The sequence below is a fragment of the Panthera uncia genome, chromosome E1, assembly GCF_023721935.1.
Source record: "Panthera uncia isolate 11264 chromosome E1, Puncia_PCG_1.0, whole genome shotgun sequence".
NCBI classification, from domain to species: domain Eukaryota; kingdom Metazoa; phylum Chordata; class Mammalia; order Carnivora; family Felidae; genus Panthera; species Panthera uncia.
This window is the reverse complement of record NC_064814.1, coordinates 54844379-54871638: the sequence shown is the minus strand read 5'-3', so window position 1 is coordinate 54871638 and position 27260 is coordinate 54844379. Positions and strand designations below refer to the sequence as shown.

The following is a 27260-nucleotide window of genomic DNA, read 5'->3' as shown; positions in this document are numbered from 1 at the left end:
AGCAAAAACTGTGTAACTCATTGCATGCTTTGCTACACCAATCAACCCGGCAAAAATCTATCTAAACTCACTTACTCGACCAGGCAATCAGCAAACTGGGTGCCAGGCGCTGTGTTATGTGCAAATTTAAACGCTTTGGCAAGTTTTGCCTACTAACATATTCGCCTAAATAACTACCCCAAGTTCCTTCGTTGTTACCTACATGAGTTTCAAAGTAAACAAATACATAACTTCATCATATGCATAAGGAGCATTTTCCCCCAATAAATCTACACTAAAGGTTTCTGCTCTTGGGGTGCTTAACAATATATCATTTCTGAAAGCACCACGAGAAAGGGCCTGGTGGTCAGTAACACCCAGATGTGAACTTTTCTCCCTGACCTGTACCAGCAGTGAATGATGTGCCCAGTGTCCCTCTGATTAACCCCAGAACAAAGGCCTCCCCACTTGGGAGCTACTCAGAACTTTCCCAAGCACCTTGCAAACAGTCTTATTTTTCATACTGTGTCTAGATCTGAAAAAAGCATTTGTTCCAGTGTGGACACAATGAAAATCCCTGGTTATAACGTTCTCTTAAACCCTAAGAAAAGAAAAAAGTAATCCGTAGCTTTGTTTTCAGAGAAATAGTTGTACCTTATTAATCACAAAGTGTTCAAGGGAACCCTGTTTTGTGAGATTCTCAGAAACAGTTCAGCTGTTTCCAAATCACACATTGGAAAATTCCTACGTTACACGGTCCAGGATAATCGGCGTTAAAACAATATACAAAGTAGGATCATTTCCTCACTAGGTTCCGTTTCTGTTGGGAAAGGAGAGAGAAATTTAAACCAAGATGATAATTTAAGCCAATAATCTATAAACTGGGGTGTGCAAGGAGATTCACTGAAATGTGGCAAGAAAAAAAAAACCTTCTATGAATTTTCTGTGTTTATTTTTTACTCTCAACCATTTCTAATTTTTGGAGCCCATAACATAGAATACGGTAAGACACATAAATTTATAAAGACAACTATTATTTTTTTTTAAATTCTAGAGGGTTGATCGTGTTTTTACTAATGTGATGCATGAACTAAAAATGGAGGCCATGTGTTAGAAGTGGTACAGATTATCTGTAAAAAAATAAAAGTACATGCAGCCCAAGCATCTCGAATTATCTTTGTCATTGTTCAAGAAAACATTACATGAGTCTTACAAGTAAGAGTTGTGCTTAGTCAGCTTGACTTGGGGGAGGGTTAAAGACCACACAAACTCACAATCCAAGCAATGTAGTGCTAAGATGTTTGTATTAAGGAAAGCAGAGTGCGGGATAAAGGGAAGCTCTCTTACTTTCGCAACTTTTTTTTTTATAAATTTAAACTTAGGCCAAAATAAAACACTTAGAAGTGATTCGTAACTGGTGCATCTGGGTGGCTCAGTCAGTTGAGCGTCTGACTCTTGACTGGCTCGGGTCATGATCTCATGGTTCGTGAGTTCGAGTCCCGAGTCGGACTCTGTGCTGACGGTGCAGAGTCAGCCTGGGATTCTCTCTCTCTCCCTCTGTCCCTCCCCTACTCATGCCGGCACGTGCACTTTCAGTCTCTCAAAATAAATAAATAAACTTAAAAAAAAAAAGTACTTTGTAACTGATCACAGCACCAAAGTTTGCAAATTATTTTATTTTTTAATTTTTTTAAATGTTTGTTTATTTTTGAGAGAGACGGAGAGAGACAGAGCATGAGCAGGAGAGGGGCAGAGAGAGAGGGAGGGAGACACAGAATCCGAAGCAGGCTCCAGGCTCCGAGCTGTCAGCACAGAGCCCGAGGCGGGGCTCGAACTCACAAGCCATGACATCATGACCTGAGCTGAAGTCGGATGCTTAACCATGCCCAGGCACCCTGCAAATTGTTTTAAATAAAGCAGAGGGGAGGTAAACACTAAAATGGCACATATACTCCCATTATCTAACTCCTCCCCCACCCCCTGCCTCACCCCTCTATGCCATAGATCGCTGTAACTGATGCACTTACAGAAGCAATTCGGGGTTACCTCCGGGCCCACCTCCCTGCGGTAGCATGAGCACTTTCGTCAAAATAGAGTGCTCTTTGCACGTACGCATGATCTGCCGCCAGAGTTCTGACAGAAGATGGCAAACACAGGCTGAGAACTCCCACACACCACAGATGGAGGTGTAGAGGAGAGGAAGAGGAGGGAAAAGGTGTAGCCAAAGGAAAAGGTGAGGGAAGTTTCAGGATATGGTTAGACGCTTGCTTTGGGAAGGAAAGAGCCAACAAGACAAAGTCAGCGTTGGAGATGAGCTGTGCATCAGGCACTGGGCTGGGCTCTAAGGACGCCAGAGTGTTTGGGGTGGACACAACCCCTGCCCCCAGGAAGTTTACAGTCTAGACTATGGGAAAACAGCTCAGGGGGGAGGCTCAGCGGTAGCACTGGGAAGAAACAGAGAGCTGAACTCGGCCAGGGTGTCACAAGAGAAGAAAATCCTTGGTGCGCAGGCAAACTGACTAGCGCTAAGTGGCTCTTTTCCCTTGGGACACAGAGGGCTGGCCAAAGCCCTGCACAGAAATCGGTCAGCGCTGTCCGGAGGTGAGGTGTGGACCCACGGATCGCTGGCGATGGGCTATGGAGCTGCGAGTCTCTGGGGTGGGGGGCGGACTGTCAATGTCACTAAGGAGGCAGGCTTCTAGAGCTCTGGTATCTGAGCACCCAGACAGGGGCTCCCTGAACATCAAACTGTGATTCCCCAGGCAGGAGCCGAGGGTTTGTTTCTTTCCTTCCTTCCTTCCTTCCTTCCTTCCTTCCTTCCTCCCTCCCTCCCTCCCTCCCTCCCTCCCTCTATTCCTCCCTCTTTCTTCCTTCTTTTTTTCTTTTCTTTCTGTCTCTTTCTTTAACATTTTATATATTTAAGTAATCTCTACACCCAACGTGGGGCTTGAACTCACAACCCTGAGATCAAGAGCTGCATACTCTACTGACTGGTCCAGCCAGGCGCCCCCAATGTTTTCCTTTCTGTTCTTACCTGCCTCAGCCAGGGCACTCTCCAGGCCTAAAGAAACCCAAGCCTCGATCCCAGAGAAACCACCAAGTTTCAAACTACCCCAACACCACCTCTGCCCATGAAATATTCGCTGAATGGATAGATGATACAGAGAAGTCAAAAGGCAAGAGCACCTGAGTGAAGGTGGGGCTGGGGGGCAGTGATACGAAGGGGACTGCCAACATGGACAGAGGGCTGTGTTTATGCTCATCTAGACAGAAAGAACTTGCCAGAATAATCGTGAATGCTCTTCCTTCCTTCCTTCCTTATTTCCTTTGTCCTTCCTTCCTCCTTCCTTCCTTTCCTTTGTCCTTCCTTCCTTCTTCCTTCCTCCTGCCTTCTTTCCTTTGTCCTTCCTTCTTTCATTCCTTTCTTTCTTCTTTCCTTTGTCCTTCCTTCCTTCTTCCTTCCTCCCTTCTTCCTTCCTCCTTCCTTCTTTCCTTTGTCCTTCTTTCCTTTCTTCCTTCCTTCCTTCTTTCCTTTGTCCATCCTTCCTTCTTCCTTCCTCCTTCCTTCCTTCCTTTTTCCTTCCTCCCTTCCTTCTTCCTTCCTTCCTTCTTTCCTTTGTCCTTCCTTCCTTCCTTCCTTCCTTCCTTCCTTCCTTCCTTCCTTCTTCCTTCCTCCTTCCTTCCTTCTTTCCTTTCTCCCATCCATCCATCCATCCATCCATCTACAGAAGCAAATGCCAACACCCAAGAAGTGGTGAAAATCCAGCACAGCCTCCTAGAGGTAAGTGATGGCTATGTAGCTGCCACAATACAGGCAGAAGAGCAGGTGGCCCGGAGAAGAGGGGTATGAACCCTGCTTCTCCAGCTCCCTGCAGTGTAGGATTTTTTTTTTCTTTTCAATTTCCAGTCTGTCACAGAGCAAGGCTCTCACAAAATACGATAAAAATGAGTTACTAGAAAAATGCAAATCTTCCAAAAACCCACAAAATGCAAGCCCACCACCACGCATCTGGATGTCACGGCAATGACAAAATGGTGGACAGAAGCCTGAACTCTTTCTCTCAAACTTTGGTACTGGCTTCGCTGGGCGCTGGTAACGAACAGCTGGAGAGGCCAGGCTCTGGTCCCACAGGCACAGCGGGGGCTGCGGGGCTTGCTCGCAGCCCGAATCCACCCACAAGCACACTACTGGCTCTTCTAAAGTGCTCGATGACCATCGTGGGGCAGACAGTGCTCACCACGAGAGCCAGAAATGCACACATCACTTCCTGTCTTTTTCAGATCTTCCTTCCTTTTGTTTTTAAGTTTATTTTTTTATTTTGAGAGAGAGAGAGACAGAGAGACAGAGAGACAGAGACAGAGACAGAGAGAGAGAGAGAGAGAGAGAGAGAGAATCCCAAGCAGGCTCCGCGCTGTCAGCGCAGAGCCCGATGCGGGGCTCAATCTCACAAACTGTGAGATCATGACCTGAGCCAAAGTCAAGAGCTAGACACTTAACTGACTGAGCCACCTAAGGGCCCCAAGACATGGCTTTTCACACTTGTTCTGATTTGCTACCAGATGCCTTTCTTCCTTCTTCCTTCCTTCCTTCTTTCCTTTGTCCGTCCTTCCTTCCTTCTTTCCATTGTCCTTCCTTCCTCCTTCCTTCCTTCTTTCCTTTGTCCTTCCTTCTTTCCTTCCTTCCTTCTTTCCTTTATCTTTCCTTCCTTCCAGCCCCCCCCACCCCCATTCCCACAGAAGGACAAGGGGCCCCAGTATACACGTGTGACAGGGCTGGGGGATGATCGTCTCTTTTTCTAGCATCTTCTATCTTCCTTTCCCTTCCCCAAGCACCTCTCCTTCCACCTCTGAACACTCACCTCGGTCTGCTTCCTCTGCTGTGTTTTAACATTTTTCTAAAACAAAACCTCAGGGGCACCTGGGTGGCTCAGTCTGTCAAGCCTCCGACTTCAGCTCAAGTCACGATCTCGCGGTTTGTGAGTTTGAGCCCCACTTCGGGCGCTGGTAGCTCGGAGCCGGGAGCCTGCTTCGGATTCTGTGTCTCCCCCTCTCTCTCTGTCCCTCTCCAGCTCACACTCTGTCTCTGTCTCTGTCTCTGTCTCTCTCTCCAAAATAAATAAACACTAAAAAAATAAAATAAAACAAAACCTCAAATTCCTTCACTGACCTTGATGCCCTCTGGTCTGGTTTTCACCTTCCTTCCGCTGACAGGGTCCCGGCGCCGGGAGTTCACCTCTGTGGCGTCTGTGGCCTCCGCGGGTGAGGTCCTAGGACCCGGCCCAGGGTCCACCCCGGCACACTCACACTCGGGTGAAGCCACTCCCGTGTCAGTCCCCTGGGGAACACAACCATTACCAAAGCAATGGCTTTTCTTCCAGATCACCTTACACGACCCCTCCAGGGCTTTTCAAACAGGCCCTCGGCCTCACCTTGAAACCCTCTTCCACAACCACCACCAAGGCTCACGAACCTGTTTCTTCCACCTCTGATTTCTATGCTGGCACCTTGCCTTCCTCTGGGGTTCCCCCAAGCCTTTGTCCCGGGCCTGTCTTGTTTGTAATGAGCTCTCCTGCATTTATTTATACCTTGACAGTGACCCCCAAGTGGATGAGTCCAGGCAATCGCTTCCTCACACTCAGCGATTCTGGCTTTTTTTTTTTTTAATGTTTATTTATCTTTGAGAGACAGACAGACAGAGTGCTAATGGGGGAGGGGCAGAGAGAGAGGGAGACACAGAATCCGAAGCAGGCTCCAGGCTCTGAGCTGTCAGTGCAGAGCCCGACGCGGGGCTCGAACCCGTGAACCACAAGATTGTGACCTGAGCCGAAGTCAGATGCTCAACCCACTGTGCCACCCAGGCGCCCCGAGATTCTGGCTTTAATGGGACTGCGGGTAGGGCTATAGCTTTAGTAGTTTTTTTTTTTTTTTTTTTCTTTAATACTAAGCATTTAAAGCCACTGCCCAAGAAGAATGCTTCTCAAACCTGGCTACACTCTGGAATCATCTCAGGAAGCTCTAAAATACAGATGCCTGGTTCCTACTCCCATTCTAACTGAATTGGTTGTGGTAGAATAAAAAACATATTTGGTCTCTGTCCCTGGCACAGAGCTCCTGAAACCCAGTGGAATTTCCCTAGTGATACAAGCGTCCTTTGTTATTCATAACAAGGCCCTTTCAATCATACCCGAGTTTACGCTAAGGAGGTGACTCTTGTCACCTTCAGGATGGCGGATGGTCACCAGAAAACAATGTGATCAGAGGACTGGAACTTTCAGTCCCACCCCTGGGCCTCGGGACAGAGAGAAGGGCTGGAGATTAAGTTCAGTCACCAAAGGCCAATGACTTCATCAACCTTGCTTGTGTGATGGAATCGCCATAAAAGTTCCTAAGGGATGGGATTCAGAGAACTTCATACTGTTGGAAGCATCCGCTTGCTGGGAGGCTGGTACCCTCTAGCTCCGAGGGGACAGAGGCTCCTGCACTAGGGACCCTTCCAGATCTCTCCCTGTATCTGGCTGTTGCCATTTTCCTGAGTTCTGTGAGTCATTCTAGCAAACTATCCAATGGAAGTGGGGAGTGTGGGAATCCCTGAATTTGGAGTCAAGTTGGACGGAAATGCAGGTACCCGATGCCTGTGACTAGTGTCTGAGGTAGGGACAGTCTCACGGGACTGAGCCCTTAAATGTGTGGGATCGGATGCTAACTAGCATCAGAACCGAACTGGATTGGATTGGACCGGGTTGAATTGAAGGACACCCAGCTGGTGTCAGAGGATCTGAGAATTGGTGTTGGGAAGGCACCACAGATTTGTGGAAACACGTAGGAAAACCCCCGAGCTGGTACTGGGTGGAGGCTGGACATCAGGACGCTAAAAATTCCCCGGGTGATTTTAATCTGCAGCAAAAGCTGAGAACCACTGCCCAAGACCATGTGCACACATTTGAACTTGCCTTTCACTCCAAGCAAGATCTTCCTTCTTGTCCTCACTTCCCAGCCACAGTGAACTAGGTTTCTAAAATTAATGTCCCAGTGCAACTCAGTGCTCAATCGCACAGTCCTGCATTGTTTGCTGATTGTTTCATGCGTCTTCCCTGCCCGGATATAATGCAAGCTCTGTGAAGATTCTGGCAATACCTTATACCTCTCTTAGTTCACGTTGTCAACTACGCTGCTAGGCATACGGCAGGTATTCAGCATATACGACTGATTAAAAATTGCTTTTTAGGCAGTATCACTGCAAGGATAACACCAAATCCTTGAAGGAGAAGAACTGAATGGTACACTTCTTTTTATCTCCTGTGACGGCTAGTGCGGTTCTTTGTATTAAAGATTTATTTACTTGTGGCCACAGAATCTAGAATAGCAAGATTTTTTCTTAAGATTTTATTTTTTTTAATTTTTTTTTAACGTTTATTTATTTTTGAGACAGAGAGAGACAGAGCATGAACGGGGGAGGGTCAGAGAGAGAGGGAGACACAGAATCTGAAACAGGCTTCAGGCTCTGAGCGGTCAGCACAGAGCCCGATGCGGGGCTCGAACTCACAGACCATGAGATCGTGACCCGAGCTGAAGTCGGATGCTTAACCAACTGAGCCAGCCAGGTGCCCCAAAACAGCAGTCCTAATGCAGACATTTGTTTTCCTCCCAGGGAGAAATGTGACATCTTGAAAGTGTTTCTTTTGAAAAAGAAAAATAGTTTTCACATCACCACTGATTACATTGATCTTCCTCCACTAAGTAGCAAGAACTTTTTCAGAGATTTCTAAGAAGTGAGTCAGTATTACAAATATTATTCTAAAAAACAAAACAAAACAAAACAAAACCAAAAAACAATGAGGCACCGAAATCAAGGATAGGATCAATCTCTATCGGGAGATGGTTCTAGAGACGTCCCATAAAGACAAACCCAAGAGGGTTTATTCAAGAAATAAAATACCATGGACCGTTTTCTCCTCAGAGCTGGCCCATTTGCCAAGCTCTTCCCAGTGTTCTGAAAAATGGGAAAATGTTTTAATAATTATCTTAATTATTAACAGTCTCTAGCTTACTTTATAAAAGACTGTTAATAATCAATCACCTTTATGTTGTAAAGACTTTTGAATTTTTTTAAAGTAGTCTCTACACCCAACGTGAGGCTCAAACTCACAACCCTGAGATCAGGGGTTGCATGCTCTATGGACTGAGCCAACCCGGCATCCCAATCAATCACCTTTTTAACAATGGGGGTGTACCATGTATTCCAGAAAACATGTGGCATCCGCTGGGATCACTCATAGGAGAAACATGGAAGGAGGGAGTTGAATGGACAAGGACAGCAAATAGGGGGTAGATGTTCAGTATCCAGAACGCTCTATCCAAGAATGCCAATGGCTACTCACATTGGTACTGAAAACCTTCTGTTATCAGACTGTTGGTCATGGAGTCATCGATAGTCAAGGGCGTTAGGATTCACCCCTAACTTAAAGGGCCACTTGTACCTCTGCTAAAAAGATTGTCTTTTCTGAGCTCACAGACCTCTCTCTTGCTCGTACAGAACCTGATTTTGTGCTAAAACAAACAAGCCAGCAAGCGAACCAAACAGGGGAGAGGGGGGAGCACATGTCCGGTCCGGCTGCTAAATCTCATAGGATTCGCAAAAACTGCATGAATTGGGAGCCGCCCATGTGGTTCTGCCAGACACAATTATCTGTCACATTAGCACAGGTTACCTTCTCAGTCGTTGAGTAAAGGCCCCCCTCGTCGCCCATCTGACTAACCTGTCGGAGGGCTGTGCGGATTTTCAACGACGATGGCTCTAGCTGCCGAGGCCACTTCTGCAATATGAGCTTTGGGCTGTGGCAACACTGTTGTGTCTCCCACAGTCCCGCTGAAAGATCAGACGTGATCTTGAGTCCTCCGAGAGGGGTAACTCCCTGGCCCATGGGACACAGTCGCTAAGCATCCGTTCACTTGAATGAGTCCTACGAACTCACTCACGGTCGTAAAGCATCAGCCGCCGAGGACCCTCAATCCCCGCTCACAGGACCTTGCCCCGGAACCCCTGCCACTTCCTTCCGCCCTTGACCCCCAGCCGCCAACTTTCTCCCCTCCACCTCTAAACTCACCTAGACACACATGCCCTTCCCTTCAGTCTGTATGTCCTCTCTCTCCTCCTCGATCCAGCGCCCGTGTGCCGGACCCCAATATGCTCCCCTCCTTTGGGCCTTCTTCCTCCACAGCCCCTGCCGCGTCCTCAAGCAGGTGACGATGGCTCCTTCCTCAGCCTGCAAACGCGCTCGGATCCTTCCCTTCCTATAAAAACCAGCCGTCAAGCTCAGGCCTCTAAAGCTTCTTTCCTTTAACACCAACCCGCTGGAGAAGTCGGCCTACGATTTGGCCTCCGTGACATGCGCCCTCGCTCACTGTCCACCTGTCACCCCCGGGCTGTGGTGCCGTGCTTGGGGACGCTGCTCCCGCTGAGGCAAACTGAGGATCTGAGCACTCCAACGGCTTCATCCCAGTCTTCATCCTATCGGCTTCTATACAGAACTGGAAACTTCCCAGAAACCCAGGCCCCCTACTTCTTCACTGCCATTCATTCTCCAGACATTGGCGCTCTCATCTTCTCCAACCAGAACAGGGTCTCTCGGTTCGGGACTGTGGGCAGGCATCTGTGTGGGCAAAATGTATGCACGTGCACATACATAAGCTTTAGGGGCAAAGGGTCCACAGTTTCAGCAGCTTCTCTGAAGAGTCTGTGGCCTCCCGGAAAGGAAAGGAACACTAGGTGACTACTGTAATAGTCTGAGTGCTGGCATCTACCCAAACCTTCCACCTGCCTAGTTCCTACCTGAGCCTTCATGGTACTATCACAAGTGTTTTTCAGGGGCGGCTCAGTCAGCTGAGCATCTGACTCTCCATTTCGGCTCAGGTTATGATCTCACGGTTTGTGAGTTTGAGCCCCCCCCCCGCATTGGGCTCTCTGCTGTCCATGCAGAGCCTGCTTTGGATCCTCTGTCCCTCCCTTCTCTGTCCCTCCCCTGCTCACATGCGCGCACACTCTCTTTCTCTCTCTCAAAAATAAACATTACGAAAAAGAAGCAGGGGCGACTGGGTGGCTGAGTCAGTTAAGCATCTGACTTTGGCTCAGGTCATGATCTCACAGTTTGTGAGTTCGAGCCCCGCATTGGGTTCTGTGCTGTCAGCACGGAGCCTGGAGCCTGCTTCGGATTCTGTGTCTCCCTTTCTCTCTGCTCCTCCCCTGCTCACATGCTGTCTCTCTCTCAAAAATAAAAATTAAAAAAAAAAAATTAAAAAATATATATTTAAAAAAAAGAAAAGCAAAGGCTTACGATATGTGTATTTCCTTTTCCTTAAATAATAATTACCCATAAGAAAGTACCTGTATACATCTGTGCATAAAACCTCCCAGAGAATCACAAACCTTCCCTTACTATACTGTGCCTTTCTGCACTGTCTGAAATTTCTTTTTTTCTTGATTTTTTTTAACAGTTATTCATTTTTGAGAGACAGAGCGCAACTGGGGGTGGGGCAGAGAGAAAGGGAGACACAGAATCCGAAGCAGGCTCTGGGCTCCGAGCTGTCAGCACAGAGCCCCACGTCGGCTCAAACTCACTAGCCGTGAGATCATGACCTGAGCTGAAGTTGGATGCTTAACCGACTCAGCCACTCAGGCGCCCCTGTACTGTCTGAAATTTCTAACCCCGTACATGCCTTTACCAATGCTAACTAAATGACAAAATCATGGTCTGTTGATTTTTCTTCTTTAGAGATCTCTGTGCTACATGGAATAAAGAAAAACCAATCTAATACACATTTGTAAAGAAGAAGGAAAAATTCAAAACAAAATGCTACGTTAAAAGCTGATATGTTACGTACTTTCGTGACCTTCCATTTTTTTACTTTTTTTTTTCCTTTAACCTCTGCAGGTCAGTGATCCTCTAAAGAAAAAAGGAAAGGGAAAAAAAAAAAAAACAAACCTACTGCAGGTTAGACTTTTATCTGCCAGGAGACCAGACACTGCCAGACGAATTTTTCAGATGCTGGTCCCTGTCAGTCACAGACAAGGCTTCTACCCTAGTTTTCCGCTGATTATTACTGAAAAGCATACCGCATCCATCAGACACAGGACCCTGGGAGTCCCTCCGGCCACAGAGCTCGGTAGGGCAGGGACCTGGGCCCCAGCACACAAGTCAGCCACGACAGGTCGGCTTGTGGGCTTTATCGATGTTTGCTGATGATCCCCACACATGTTCCAGATGTGCTGACCTCATAAAACTGCCACCCACCGCAAGCTGTGAAAGAATTGCTCCCTCGCTGTGTTTTTCCCATTGCTCAACCATGGCAACCCCCCGGGGTGACCCTCTCGGGCTGTGCCCCTGTGCCAAGGGCCTGCCCACTCCTGTTCCCTGGGGCTCCAGCGACTGCTTGGTCCTGGGCCCCTGCATCACAGGGGCCCTGCCTTTCATCCCCACCCAGCTTGTGCCTGAATCCTGCCTGGAAACTGGAACTAATATCTTTCTCAAAGTTGCCTGTGTGCCAGGCACTCTGCACATCCTCCCAGGCTGCAGAGACAGGGCGCTGCTCTTCCGTCAGGGAGTCTGAAGTTTGAGAAAAGAAATTCAGAAACGATGACAAATCATCTGACACAAAGGACCCTGCGGGACGCAGGAGAGGTACCAGGGGCTCCGGGAGTAAGAGGATGAAGAGATCATCCCCGCCTGGGAAGGACAGGAAGAGGTCCATGAGTGAGGCAGCCTTTGTGGTTGATACTGATGGATGAACAGGATTTCTGCTGGGTGGGATGCAGGCCATAGTTTCTGACGAGGAGAAAGGCTATTTTTCAAACCCTGTGTATAAATAATGAACAAATGTGGCCTCCTGTCTGTATGTTCTTTCTAATCAGCTGGGGTTTTTTTTGTCTGAAACACGATACTACGGCCTCCAAAATTGTGCAGAGGAAAAAAAATATATATCTTTCAGGGAATCATCATTCAACCCTCTATGGAATCTCGAAAACTTTTATCACACATCCCCCCCGACCAGGTTCTTTCTTTTCAATAGCCTAACTAGTGGTATTACATATAGTCACTGTCATTTAAAATCATGTATACTATCGGGGCGCCTGGGCGGCTTAGCCGGTTAAGTGTCCGACTTTGGCTCAGGTCGTGATCTCATGGTCTGTGGGTTCAAGCCCCGCGTCGGGCTCTGTGCTGACAGCTCAGAGCCTGGAGCCTGCTTTCAGATTCTGGGTCTCCCTCTCTCTTTGCCCTTCCCTCACTCACTTTCTCTCTCAAAAATAAACATTAAAAAAAATTTAAATCAGGTATACTATCAATGTCTGCGTGACAAATGACATGATTCCTCAGCATGTCATTAAAACGGGGGGTGTCATTATTAATAATGAAAGATAATAGCTACCAGCTATGGAGCAACACACACGGACTTCAAATGTTACCACCCGAAGGTTTTCACGGTGAAAAGTGAACGGTTTTAAAGAATTTCCGTATCATCCATTATGACCCAAGTTTTGCAACACTTGCTAAAGAAGGGCAGGATGTGATTCTTCCTTCTGGGTAACTGTGCGCGCTCGTAAGTGTGGAAGGGTCCCTGAGACAGTCGAGTCAGTCTGAGATGGTCTGCTAATGCTGTCGCTCTCTGCTCCCTCGCTGGGGCTGTGCAGGTCTGTCCTCGCAAAAGAGGGCTGGATACACACACCTTACGGCCGGGACTTTTACAGACAAGTCACACTCCATCCCTACCCCTCTCTCATGCACACACACGCGCACACACACACACACACACCTGAAACATGGCTTCAAGGTCACCTCCCTGATCCCGTAATAATTGCTCTCTCTCTTCTCAAGTAGGATCAACCAGACACTAAAAAGCACCCTGCTAATTAGAACCCAATCTGCCTTTTAATTAGATAAAGTGCCAAGGCTGCCCCCAAATCCTGAGTTTCGACATTCTGAAGGACTTCTCTGTGTTTAAACTTTTTTAACGTTTATTTATTTTTCAGAGAGAGAGAGAGAGAGCACGCGTGCGAATAGGGAAGAGGCAGAGAGAGAGGGAGACACAGAATCCGAAGCAGGCTCCAGGCTCCGAGCTGTCAGCCCAGAGCCCGATGCGGGGCTCGAACCCACGAACCGCGAGATCGTGACCTGAGCCGAAGTCAGACGCTCAACCGACTGAGCCACCCAGGCGCCCCAGAACTTCGCTGTTAATAAGGAACAGGGGTGGAAAAATGTATTCTCTGAAGATTTTCAGAGGTTCGGCCCCGAGAAAATGTAAGTTATGCCTAGATGTACCTATTTTTTAGTTAGCAGGGAAAGGCGGTCTGAAATTCCTATTTTACCACTAATGATTCTCCAATTTCTACGATTTTCAAGTTCACACTGCCTGTTTTCTCCTTACTAAGTGGTGGTGGAGGCGGGAGAGTTGTTTCCTAAAGGTTTGTAGGCATTCGCCAATGTGCAAAGAGGATGAATTCCAAAAGTGTGTTAGTGAGCGGACTGGGACACTTGCCCATAGGAACGACGCTGTGTGTACAGAAGACGGGGCCCCAGGCAGCCCGCATTGTCGCTAAGGGGAACCGTGCTAACCCAGCCTTACCCGATCAATACAGACAACAGTCCTAACCTGCATCCACGGCAAACACCTTCTCGGTGTGGCAGTGGAGTCACCCTGACCTCCTGCGACTTGCCTACCGAAGGTGCAGGACACAGTTCACGGGGGTATTTTGGCCACACTGGGAGCTATGTGTTCCTGAAAATCCTCACACCCTGCAATATCATGCTCTAAAAGTAACAGGATCTATGGTGAAAACACCGTTAGGGCCAGACCACTTGAAACCTCTGTAACTTTATAACCAGAGCACTAACTCAAAGAATAATTAACACTGGGGGAGATGACTTACTGGCTGTGGCTATCTGGGGGGGGGGGGGCGGGGGGGGGTTACACGTGCACAGAACCAGAACCGCAAGGCTGGCCTGCAGATGGGGTGAGGTTCGGAGCCACCGGGAGGACCCCTGCCGGGAGCCCAGGGTCCTGCATGCACAGCTGGGGGCGCCTTCTCTAGGCAGGGGGGGCCCTGGGCAGAGGCGCTCTTTTTTAATTTTCTTAAAATAGAGTCGAAAGGGCATGTGTTGCCTGTGAGGGCTCTCTCCTTGCTGTAATTCTAGTCCTGCTGTGAGTCTGCTCCTCTTGCCAAAGAGAAACTGCCTCTCCACCAGTCTGACCCCCTGGATCTCCTGACGCCATATTCCTTGGACTTCTTGATCGTAACTCTGTGTTACGGAACCACGCGCCCCAGCACATCAAACTGTGTTCCGGGGACCAGAGGCTAGCTGGCTCCTCAGAGCCCTTGACTCGGTTAGAGAAGGACCTTTCCTAGGTCTTGCCCTTTGTGACAGCTCTGGATTAGAGACGAAGGGGCGGCTAATTCTCTTAACATCCGGGCCAATGCAGGAAACTCTGCTGTGTTCTACTTAGTCATCAGAAGTGATTCTCCATTTCTCTCAAAGTCCATGAATCCTGGGTGAGTCAGTCTGATTTTCTAGACCAGACTGTCCCATTGAAACGTAATATAAGCCACATATGCAATTAAAAAATTAGTTGCCATGGAGCGCCTGGGTGGCTTGGTTGGTTAAGCATGTGACTCTTGATCTCGGCTCAGGTCACAATCTCGTGGTTTTGAGTTTAAGCCCCACGTCGGGCTCCCCGCGTCAGGCTCTGTGCTGACAGTGCGGAGTCGGCTTCAGATTCTCTCTCTCCTTCTCTCTCTCTCTGCCTCTCCCCTACTCACTCTCCTTCTTCTCTCTCTAAATAAATTAAAAAAAAATTAGAAGCTACATTAAAAAAGTAAAAAGAATCAAATCCATTTAATAGTATATTTTATATAAGCTAGTATATACCAAATATTATCATTTCAACATGGAAACAACATAAAAATTATTAACAAGATACTTTGTGTTCTTCATCCCAAATCTTCAAAATTCAGTGTTATTTTCCACACACAGCACATCTCAATTCAGACCGGCTACATTTCAAGTGTTCAACGGCCAAGTGCGGCCAGTGACCATCGGGCTGGACAACAGATCTAGATAGATAGTCCGTAGACAGCCAAGTGTCATATTTCTGAAGATATATAATTAACGGACTACAAAACCCACTGAAGCACAAAAAAAATGTTTTTCAAGTTCATATTCTCATCCCATGAAAGAATCCCTTTCACTTGTCAGTTTCAGTGTGAATGTATTAGCCGTTAGTCACCCAGAACATTCAGTTTATCAGGACATCCCAATCCCTAACTACGCTCAGTCTGTTTTTTTTTTAAACAGCTTTAGTAAGATATAATTCATATAAATTCACCCATGTAAAGTATACAATGGTATGGGTTTATTACATTTTTTTTTTAACAGTGGTAAAATACCTATCATGTAAAACTTAAGTGTACAATTCAGTGGCCTCAATTACGTTCAGGGTGTTGGGCAACCCTCCCTGCTATCTATTTCCAAAATGCTGTCATGACTGCAAACAGAAACCCTGCGTCTAGAAAGCAGGCGTCCTCTCCACTGAGGGTAAAGTGCACCTGTGTAAGATCAACAGGCCAACAGCAGTGATCTTGGTGTTAGCATCACGGTGTCGGGACCAGGAACGCTGTGCTGTGCCTACAGACACTTCCCAGAACCCTCTTTTCCCTCCCTTTCTGAAGCTGGTAAGTTTTGGGATATCATCTCGCTTCGCAAAACGTTTTGTAATAAATCTATGAGTGGCTCGGCACCCCGTCTGCTCCCCTGTACTCAGTCTCCGGGTTTTCTGATGATGCAATCCCATGTTCTTTTCTTTTCTTTTCTTTTCTTTTTTTTAACTTTTATTAATTTTTGAGAGACAGGGTGTGAGCAGTGGAGGGGCAGAGAGAGAGGGAGACACAGAATCTGAAGCAGGCTCCGGGCTCTGAGCTGTTAGCACAGAGCCCGACGCGGGGCTCGAACCCACGAACTGTGAGATCGTGACCCGAGCCGAAGTGGGACGCTTGCTCAACCGACTGAGCCACCCAGGTGCCCCATACACTCCCGCGTTCTTTCAAATGACATCGCCATAACGGAGGAAAGAGCTACAACCCGACCAGAACCTGAAGTTCCAGACGCACCTCTGAAGAAATAAAACTCTTGTGCTTTTCTTGAACATTTGTTTCGAAACAAGAGAATGCTGCTCCACCAGAGCGTCTTCCTTTCACATACTTTCCTTTTCCTTTTTTTTTTTTTTTCCTAAACAGTTCTCAAGGAAAAATAAAAGAAGTTCCGATTGCCTCTATGAGTTTTATGAGGATAGAACAAGATGTGGAGAAAACATCTCGGAGCACCGACCGGAGTTAATTAATTCCAGCATCACCTCCTTACGTGAGGCCGGAGCTTGTGAGCAGATGTGCGGGCTAAATATTCCGGGTCGGTCTTAGCACATTATTGAAAGTAACCTCTCCTCCCCCAGAAGAGTCTGGCACGCAGCTTGCAGTCCACGACAAGCAGCTTGGACACGTAGAGAAGTGGAATTTAACATTTCCTGATGCCCACTTTCCCGTTGATTTCCAAACCTTTGCCTCTCAACAGGAAAGAAAAAGGAAGGGAAAAAATGCCCCCGTAGTCGCACGTATTCCATGCTGAGTATCAGCCACTAAAAGAAAAGCTGAGGAAGCAATTTTAAACCCTGTTGCCACAAATGTGTTTGGGGAACTTTCACCTTGTTTCTCATAAACTAGAAGGTACACTTCACGTTCCTTTTGATTTCTAATGACCAACGCGTTTAAACTAACATTTCATTTCCAACCCGTGTCTGTTTCAGGGCTAGCAGCTGGACGATTTATTTTGCTAGCTGGTGATAGAATTAAATACCGAGTCTTTGAAAACGTTTACAAGCTTTCCCTCTAACCTTGGGTGCACGTTCCAAATTAGGCTACTTTGATTTTTATTAGCTAAAGGTTTACATACTGAAATACTAACACTGTTACCTTCAGAATAAATTGTTTATAGCTCAGGTGCGGCTTAAAACATTTTCTTCGTCTGTGGGGATACTTTGGAGATCGGGGAGGAGGAAGGTTGCATTGGTTCACTCTGGATCAACAAGTTTCCTTTGTGAGTCAAACAATACGAAGGGCGCACAGATGCAGACACAGGACCGGAGGCGGCTGTGAAAAGGGTTCTGGTCCTCCGCAAAAACACGGGCTTCCTCTGCGCATCCCAAGTGCTTTATAATCACGAAATCACTATCCCGGTGGAGGGCCCCGTGACGCGCTCTTAAGATTGAGTCTTTAATACCAGCATTTGGACGCAGTAGACAAGGCGTGAGCTGGGACCCCAGGCCAACCTGCTTGCAAATCGTGACTCTTTCGTTTATTAGCGGTATAGTCTTGCCCCAATAATTTAACCCAAGTCTTGGTGTCTAACCCTGCGAAATGGGGAAGAATTACTCCCTCCTTGTAACTTTATTGTGATCACTTGCACTGAACAAAAGTTCAATTGGTGTTTTCGATGGAGCCGAAGAACCTTCGTCACAAGGACGTCCCCATGTGTCAGCCCGTGACGGTCACTCATGGCACATTCAGTCACTCCGTCGAAAACGTTTACTGTCTCTCTACTGAAAGACAAGATCGAGGCAGTCCCTTGTCTTTAGGGGCACACACACAGCACTTCTGGGGACCGCAGATATCGAAATGAGGAGGGGGAGGAAATCCAACATGGGGGACACTAGCCTGGCTTCACGGAGTGTAGCAAGAACCCAGTGAAAGGGGCCAATGGGGAAGAGGCTTATGAAGAAGATGACGTTTGAGCTTTGACTGTGTCTGTTAGATAGGAAAGGCAGGAAGAGCATCCCCGGGAGAGGGGACGATATGTGAGAAGGCAGAGGACTGGGATGGGTCGTTGTGGTCGGCGTGGCCACCAGTAGGTGAGGCCGCCTAGGGCTTTCGTGTGCCAGCCTCTGAGAGCTGTTCTTTTGCCCTAAAGGGGACAAGGAGCCACTAGAGGTTTCTAGCGTGGAAATAACACCATCATCTTTGTTTAGAGAAGCTGGATCTGTCAGCAGAGGGGCAGATAGACTGGGGCACTGAAATGCTGGTGCCGGTTTCGGCACTGGTTCTCAAAGGGAGAAGACGGGCCTCGGGACCAGGCGGAGGAAAGATGGGGGAGACGTCTCAGGGGTGAGAGGAACTGCATTTGGTGACACGCTACAGCAGGCCTGACCTGGAAGCAAGCGGGATGGGGACACCAATGACCAAGAAAGAAGGTAAGGAGCGCAACGCGTTTGTGGGGGAGGTCCCTCTCCAGGTGAGGGCGCTGAGGAAAGGCGGACCTGGCGTTGCGGGGAGACAGAGTGAAAGCTGACCAGCACCCGTACGAGGCTAGAGCCACAGGGATGGATCAGGGTACCGCTCATCCGTCGGGGATGGGACAAGACCCAGGAGGCAGACACAGAGGACAGGGCCCCGGACGGCCCGGGATTTAGGAGCTGAAAACGATGTAACGCTTTATTCCCACCGCGTAGAGAGCACCAGAACACTATCCCGTATGTAAAAAAGGCATCTTTGGAATCGAAGCACAAGAAACTTACATGGCGTTGAAGAAACTTAGAAGTGGACTGAAAAAGGGCCTTAAGGATTGACCTAAGGGATTCCAGCATCATCCGTTAGGTAATGAGAAAACACCCGAAGCTTTCTGAGCATTGAAGTCCTGTGACTGAAGTGGTATTTTTGAAAAGACTGATACGAGTGGTGTGCAGGGAGGAAGACAACGGGGGAGTCTCCTCCACGAGGGAGCCCACGAGGAAGTAACTGTGGGAACCGAGCCCCTGATCTCCGTCCGTGCCGCACCAAAGAAGCCATCTGTTGAGGTTCCACGGGATCGCCACCACGCTTAGGACGGAATCTGGACTCCAGGCTACTCAGGTTTTAATAATCCGGATAACAATTTGATGGCAATGGACATAACAGAGTGGATGATGAACCGTCCAAAAAGCCCGGGCGAGCTGAGAGATGTTTGGCCTGCATCAACATCGAGCTCTGAGATGGGGGAAGGGAGTGGGGGGGGGGGGGGAATACAAGGCAGATTTACAAAAGAAAAGGCCGCATTGTGTGCGCACTGCCTCCCACCATCTGTTCTTCCCCCAGGTTAGCAGAATGAAATAAACTCTCTGGGCAAGATATTGATTCACATTTTTCAAGTGCTGACGCCCGCTCCGGCCGCAGAGCTGAGGTCAGAATTCTTGTGTCCTTTTCCAGCCAAACTGATTTCAGGACAGGCAAGCAATCACACAATGCTCTTCCGTGCAATAAATATGAAAATACTTAACCTCCCTGGGGCATTAGGGAGCATAAATCATGTCTTTAAAGGCCCGTGACGAGCTGAAATGAAAAGCGTTCAAAGTAGGAAACGCCACGAGCCCACGACTGCGGCCGCTCACTGGGTTGTTTTGTGCAGATCGTTGTGCTATTAACTTCGTGAGTTTTATGGTCTGAAAGTATTCATCAATAGCTAACTATCAGATTGCTTAAACGCTCTACGGCTTGCACATCTGTCCAAATGGGCTAAAGTCTCCAACATTTATCGTCTTGCTCAAAACAGCTGGTTTTTCCTTTCTTTTTTTTTTAAAGGACTTCTTGATGGAGCCATTAACAAGAGGGTTCCCTCCTGAGGGCCGACGACAGCCTGTGGCTGGGGGACCCCGTTACAAGCATGGAGGCTTTCCCCAGTCTGGTATTAAGAGATTTCAGAGAAGGGGTGAGGGAGAGATGAATCCAAGTGGGAAAGGAGCAGGGGCAGGGATTACGGCTCACCACTTTGTGTACGTGAGCAAGGAAAACGGAGTCAGACGGCTGTGGGCTCTCAATGCACACAAGGAGCGACTCTAGTAACGTTAAGTACAAATTAAATGATAGAAGCCACAGCTGATTTTTACGAGTGTGGTGAACGGCAGGCCTCGAGAGCTGGTCACAGAGGGGCACCAAGTAGCTGTTGTGCCAGCTGGGAGACATTAAGGCAACAGACATCACCCCTGTTGAGTGAGATGAGGCCTCTCCTCCCCACAAGCAACGCCTTTCTGCCTCCCCCCCCCCCCCCCCCCCCCCCCTGCAGATTTTCATGTCAAAGGCACTACGCTGGGAGGGATCTCCGTGGCTGCTTTCCCCTCTGGCGAAGTCCAGCCACTGCCCAAGGTAGGAACCTCGTCTGTCAGCGTCACATGTACTTGTGGGGCCACCGCGATGATTCTATGATTCCCTTTCACGGTTACAAAGTGCTTCCTGGAGTAAAATCCGACACCGGCACCCCCGGGTCCCAGCTCTGGCCCCTTGGGTCAAGTAGAACACGTCGATTTCTGCTTGAAACATTCGATAACCTCTCCTTTACAACATACCTCTTTCTTTGTGTGTGTGTGTTTTTTTTTTCCCCTCAAGTACCTAGGCCACTTTGTAGATCCAAGTGTGATCCAGGGACCAGTGGTTTGGGCACCGGCTGGAAGCAGTCAGAAATGCAGACTCCCAGGCCCCACTTCCGGCCTCCTGACCAGGAATCTGCACTGTCACAAGATTCCCAGGTAATTCATATGCACGTGAGAGCTTGGGACCAGACGTTGGTAAACATTTTCCGCAATGGGCCAGATGGTAAATATTTTAGGCTTTGCAGGCCGTAGGTCTCTGTGGCAATTAGCACCAAGAGTAACCATAGATAATATGTAATCGAACAAGCATGGCTGTATTAAAAATTTAAAAAAAAAACAACTTTATGGACACTGACGTTTGAATTTCATGTAACGTTCACATGTCACGAAGCAGCATTACCGCTTTTGGCTTTCCCAACCATTTAAAAATACAGAAGCCTATAATCTTAGCTTGTGTATCGTACAGGGGACGGGCAGGCAGCGGGGCCCCCAGGTTGCTGAGCCCTGCTCTGCCTGGTAACACTGCCAATTACACTGGGGCTTGGTCCTCAACTCTACATTATGTATTCCGCTTCCTTAACGCGGCATGCATAACCGAATCAAACACAAAAGATGATTTTTCAGCAAGGGCGAGACCATTATTCCTTTTGACTCTAACTCAGTATTTCTTCTGATGCAGATGGGTGCTTAACACAACACTTATTTTTAGCACGGCAGTATATATATATATATATAACACAGTGGGATGATATATCTGTGAACAATTAAAAGTTGTTTTCTTTCTTTCCTTTTGTTAATCATTTTGCAGAATGAACTTTTATCTTCAGGAGCCGTATCTTGGCACTGCGATAACCGATGGCCACTGACTACACTGACTGCTACTATACTTTCCTCCATATAAATGCGGTTAAGTTTTCATCAAGAAGGTACCACTGATGCTCCTTCCTGACAGGGGAAGGGGTTAGTCTAGAGCCGGAACACCCTGCCATCCTTCTTCTTCTTGTTTTTTTTAACCACTGAAAAAGTTCTCACCAGAATATCCCCTGGCATACAGGAAAGATAAAAAGACACGAAGCAAACAAAGTAAGTCCTTCCCACGTGGGATTTTTCAAACCTTGGTCAAGACTGATAAGGGAAAGCTGCGTGGTGATGGCATAACCCAGCCCATTTCCACAACCCTGGAAGGTCTCACCAGGAAAGGCAGGAAAAGAGAAGCCGTACAGAAAACAGCTGAGAATTACTTTCAGAGTCTAATGACTTCCGATCTGAGTTACTCCATTAGATCCCACAGGGGGGATCACTGAATGAGATGATTTTACTTCCTTATTTAAAAAAAAATTTTTTTTTTAATGTTTATTTATTTTTGAAAGAGAGAGAGAGAGACAGAGCACAGGCAGGGGAGGGGCAGAGAGAGAGAGGGAGACACAGAATCTGAAGCAGGCTCCAGGCTCTGAGCCGTCAGCACAGAGCCCAACGTGGGGCTCAAACCCACGAACAGCGAGATCGTGACCTGAGCCAAAGCTGGATGCTTAACCGACTGGTACCATTACTTACTGGGGCTGGGAGCCATCTCTTATCATCCCAGGCCCTCAGCCCTCCCTTTCGATCCCTCCCCAAAGCTTGCAGATTCTTCCTTTCCCGCTCTCTGACATGCCCCACTCTCCCTTACTGTCAGCATCCTAGTTAATGCTTCCATCGAAATCTATAGGGCCACGGACATCCGTGATCCTCGACGTCATTGCCCAACAAAATCCACATGAACCACTTTTTTCTTTTTTTTTCTTTTTACTGTCACAGACACTCTCAACAATCCTCAGTAGCTTCCCAACACTGAAGTCACTAGCCCCACGTTCCCAAAGCTTTCGCCCACTCCTCCTTCAGGGAAGAATGGCCCAGCTCTGCAGCAATTTGACACCAAAGCGATTCCCACCCTCTCCTTCCAGAGCTCTTTTCTTTCCGTTTCATCTACCTTATGTTTACTAGCTCTTCCTGGAGTCTGGAGAGCCCCACCTACCCTGACCGAGGTGCAAACACAATCCCCGCGGCTCCTTTACACCTCTGTACTTAAAGATAACAGAATCTGCTTATCCAGTGGGCTGGGGTGGTTACGAAATTATTAAACTCCCACCAAACGATACACAACTTTTCTTTCTGACCCTCCTTCAAGGCTGTCCGCTCTGCCTTCCCCCGTGCATGAGTGACTTCTTCCTCCCTATCATCGCTCATTCATTCACACCTCCCTCCCCCACCCCCCGCCCCTGCCCCAGGCCACAGCAGCGTGCCACATCAAGTTCCACACAAAAAAGATCTTCCTTGCATGTCCGCTCCCATCCACAGGGGCTCCCTCCATCTCTCATTCACAAAACTTTCACACGTTCTTCTCTTACTCGGCTCTTCAGCTCTACCAACGGAGTCCTTTGGCTGGGCCAGGCTTTCTGGACTACACCGGCACCTTCCGGTCCTAGTGAACTTTCAGAAGCGTAAGACACTCCGTGTCCAGTCGGCAATGGCTCAGTGGAATTATTTCCTGCCTCGACCCGGCCATTCTACCGTAACTCATCACAATAGCCCTCCGTGCAAAGTTGGGAAGCACTGTTCATGGCAGTAACACCCGGAGCTTAGAGAAGTGATCTAAGATGCTAAACCCCAGGACCTTTTCATGTGCAAGAGTGTCATGAGCACATCGTCTTTCCAAAAGAAAAACAGCGAATAGTGTGTGTGTGTGTGTGTGTGTGTGTGTGTGTGTGTGTGATTACACACTTAACACACATTCTCTCTCTCTCTTTTTCTCTTTGATGCAACTTCCTGACCCTCAAAGCCATTTCCTTAGGGTACGGGCCGTGGATATGTCCGTGGATGTTTCAATAGCTGGTCGTGTCAAGGCAGACAGACTTTTTGTCTTCACCCCCGAAAAGAACTGAGACAGACTCTTTCTTTCAAAAGTTGGCAGAGATGTGCGGCACGGAGGTCCAGCTCATTTGTCGAGGCGAACATGTTGCTGTCTAACACAGACCGATCACCAGCTGGGAAGCAAGGCATTCGCTGTAGGTTCACAATAACACTGGCTCTTTGCTGCTCGGCTGACCATCAGTGACAGATTGATGTTCAGTTCTTTGCGCGGGGACGCTGGCTACACGGGAGAACTTGGGGCAGCTAAGCAGGTTGTAAGTATATTATTCATGCACTCCCTGCCTAGAAAAATAAAAGCTTCCCACCTTTCTGACCTGAGTTTGGAGAACCGTCAGGGACCGAGTTTGCTTTGTGACTTGGAAGGCTGCTCCCAGCCTTCCAGAGAGGCATAAAAAATGAGTACCTATTGGCACTTTCCAATGACATGCCAAGATCCACAAAGGGAAACGACCACGGAGCGTTTTTTTTTTTTTTCCTTTTCCCACTGCGAGTGGGAGAGAAGAGACATGATATTTCATGCCGCTGCTAAAAGAGTCGGTTTTGTAAAAACAGATGAAGTCCGGCAAGCCAGGCCAGGATCTCGGGAAAAGAACGGCATGTTGCTGGGTGTCTCTGAGGCCGGGGAGGAGAGCGAACCTCTCCAAAGGAAGAGCTTTAGGGCACCACGCAAGCAGGCAAGGCAACAGTCACTTAAGGAAACTGGTACCTGAGTCACAAGATTTGAAAAATGGGTCAACCTGTTGATGGGCTTTATGTCGTCCGCGTCTGAGTTGTTAAATTTTCCAAACTTTTGCACTTTTTAAAAAAGCGTGACATGCTTCCAAGCTAGGATTTACTTTTTGAAACCATGATGATAATGGGGCACCTGGGTGGTTCCGTCGGTTAAGCATCTGACTCTTGATTTCGGCTCAGGTCGTGATCTCCCAGGCGTGGGATGGAGACCCTGCTTAAGACCCTCTCTCTCTTTCCCTCTGCCCCTCTCCCCTGCTCTCACGCACGTGCGCGTGCACACACGTTCTCTCTCTCCCCAAAACAAAAACTAGTAACAAAAAAACCAAACTGTGATGATACTTTAGGTGCATTAATATCGCAAAAGCTGTCTTCTACACTTGTCTTGCCGTTAAGACATTTTCACCAAAGACCCCGAGCACAAGAAAAGGGGGTAATCAACTCGGGCGTCGGGGACGATCTTGCTAGATCTTACAAGATCTTACAATCGTACCTATTGGCACTTTCAATCGTAAGATCTTGTAAGATCTAACGATTCTTACGAGAATGCCTAGCGCAGACTGGATCCTCACTAAATGTTCGCTGACTGCCTGGCCATTCGCTGGAAGCCGACGTGGCAACACCATTATTTGTTATTCTAGCCTACGAGGAGGCTAATGTCGAAATCTCGTGAGCCGTCTTCCAACAGGCTCCGAGAACCGTCTCGACCAAGAGACGCGGTCAACGACCCTACCGTTCCTGCTGCGCTCGCGCCTCGGTCCACAGTCGAAGGTATTACATGAAAGCCGGATGCGAAGAAGATGCTTGCCCGTGGGATTAATTTCCGCACGCCTAGCGAGAGGGAGGAAGCGGACTACTGTTTTCCTTTTCACGGGAGTGCTCTATGGGTTACTCGCTACAAAGATAGAAGAGGAATGAATATGTACCAGTTAATGACGGGGAGACGCTACGGTTTTGTGGCAGCAGTACAAAGCCAGGAAGTTTAGCAGTTTCCAGAAAGCCGCATATGCTTTTCAGCGAAAGGGCTTGTGATAGCACTTCCTAATGAAATGCCAAAATCCACACCGAGAATGACGGAGTAGCCAGGGTTTTTTTTTTTTCTTTTTTCCGTTTTCCCAACACGGAAGATACGCGGCATGTCACGTCACCGCCAAAATAGTTTGTCTTGTAACAATATATGAAGGGAGACAGCTTATTACACCACCTGTACTGTACTATTTGTTAGTATTTTAATAGGCGATTAATCTTGATGTGATAGGATTTAAGATTTTTATTTTTTGGCACATATGCTCAAGCTATTATGTTATAAATCTCAAACATTTCAGCAAATGTCATCCTGATTGTTCCCTACTGCACAGAACACTACCAGTGAAATATTCAAGGTCAGGAACTTGGATTCTTTACCCACTGTATTCAGGAAAACCAATTTATTGTTCTGTCTCGGTAAAGAGGGGTGATTTCTTTGGGGCCTATATCACACTGGCAGCCAATCTAGAAAACTTATAATTACTTTGAGGCAATGGGGGTTTGGGAAGTACATTAATCTGTCTCTGTGAATTTAAACACATACCCGATAGCCATTACTAGGATAAAATTCAGAGTTCAACATTTTATATTACTTTTTAAGAATGAAGTGTGTGCTTAATATGTTTGAATGGTGCACGAGATCTTCTAACATAAATCAAGAGCCTGTCTTTGCAATGGGGGTGAAATCTTGGGAAGGTCTCGAGGTGTTTCTAAAGCAACCTTCATGCCAAATGATCCTGGTTTGGCCACTTAGTAGTCTCATCAATTTATTGGAATAAACATATTTTATTACACCTGGCATTAAACCAAATCACTACGGATCGCGGTTTAAATTAAGCAAAATTTAAGCATTTTCTAAAACATCAAAATATAGGCGAATTTGCCCACACGCTAAAATGTATCGGTAACCCCCACAGTGATATTCGTGACCCTTGTGTGGTCATCCCTGGACACGCACGGAGCGGAGAGGAATTTGAGTCATCTGACGTGCACCCTCCCAGCTGTGGTGGTATCTTCTTGTTTGGGCCCTCGCACTGTAACCACCGAGTGTCTGTTTCCTGGTCTATATTTAGTGCCATGGTTTTCACACTGTTTTGCCTTTTGCGGGTGATTGGGCATGGCCCCCAAGCACAGGCTGGGATGTGCCTGATGGAGAAAACGCATGCATTTTTAGATAAGTTTTGTCAGGGCTGGTGAGCATGAGTTCAATGTTAATGAATCAATGAAAGAGATGAAACGGTGTGTCTTTAAACAGAAACACACTTAAAAGAAGATTACATATTGATCAGCTGACAAAAGGCTGTGACCAAACTCTCCTGGGAACCTAATCTTGAATTTCCCCTGGGATCAATGGTTCAGTACTCACTAATTCAGAGGTCACAGTGATTTTATAGACCATACATACAATAAATAATGAGAACCAGGTCCAATTATTTTTTAAATGACCTTCATATAAATAAAACTTTCACTATTCAGAGAAAAAGAGATTTGACTTTTGGAGGGGAAGGGATAAGCCCTCCACGTTATAAAAAATATTAATGGAACAAATTTTTAAAGAGGTGCTAAAAATGGTTTGGAACCTTTTTTTTTTTTTTTACTAATTATTTATTTACTTATTTATTTAATAAATGCTTTAAAATTTTATTTAGAAAAATTTTAGATTTACAGAAAAACTAGAAAAGTATTACAGACTCTTTAACTTCACTCAGTTTCTTTGAAACCTTCTTTTAAATGACGCTAGCAAGTGCTGGAGAGAATGAGACACAATTGGAACTCGGATACCCTGCTGGTAGGAATGCGATTTGGAAAACAGTCCATCAGTGTCTTTGAGCACTAAACATACGCTCATCATACACACCGGCAATCCTACTCCTGGGAAACATGCAAGAGAAATGAAAATGCTGGTTCACACAAAAACCCAAACACAAGTGTTTGCAGCGGCATTATTCCAGAGTGCTGTAAATCGGAAACAGGCCAGTGTCCTTGGACCGGTGAAGGAATCGACAGGGATGCAGTGGGGGAAGTCTTCAGCAATAGAAAGGAACAAGCTACAGATACAGGCAATGATGGGGGGGGGGGGGGGGGGGGGGGGGAGACCCCCCCCCTTTTGGGAAAAGACGCAACACAAACAAAAAACCCCCCCGCACCCCTCTTTTTTCCCTTTTGGAAAAGGCAAAGCCGGAAGG

The 27260-nt window shown here is 47.4% G+C and overlaps 1 protein-coding gene and 1 long non-coding RNA gene across 2 annotated transcripts in view; one reads left to right on the top strand and one right to left on the bottom strand.

Annotated features, from left to right (window-relative positions):
- The window catches only part of STX8 (syntaxin 8), a 251858-nt gene that overhangs the window by 124256 nt on the left and 100342 nt on the right, over positions 1-27260 (bottom strand). The window lies entirely within an intron of this gene.
- On the top strand, positions 17625-22060 carry LOC125927604 (uncharacterized). Its single transcript, XR_007459384.1, has 6 exons — positions 17625-18261; positions 19142-19226; positions 19625-19727; positions 20106-20185; positions 20426-20565; positions 21218-22060. It is a non-coding gene; the product is annotated as an uncharacterized LOC125927604 (long non-coding RNA).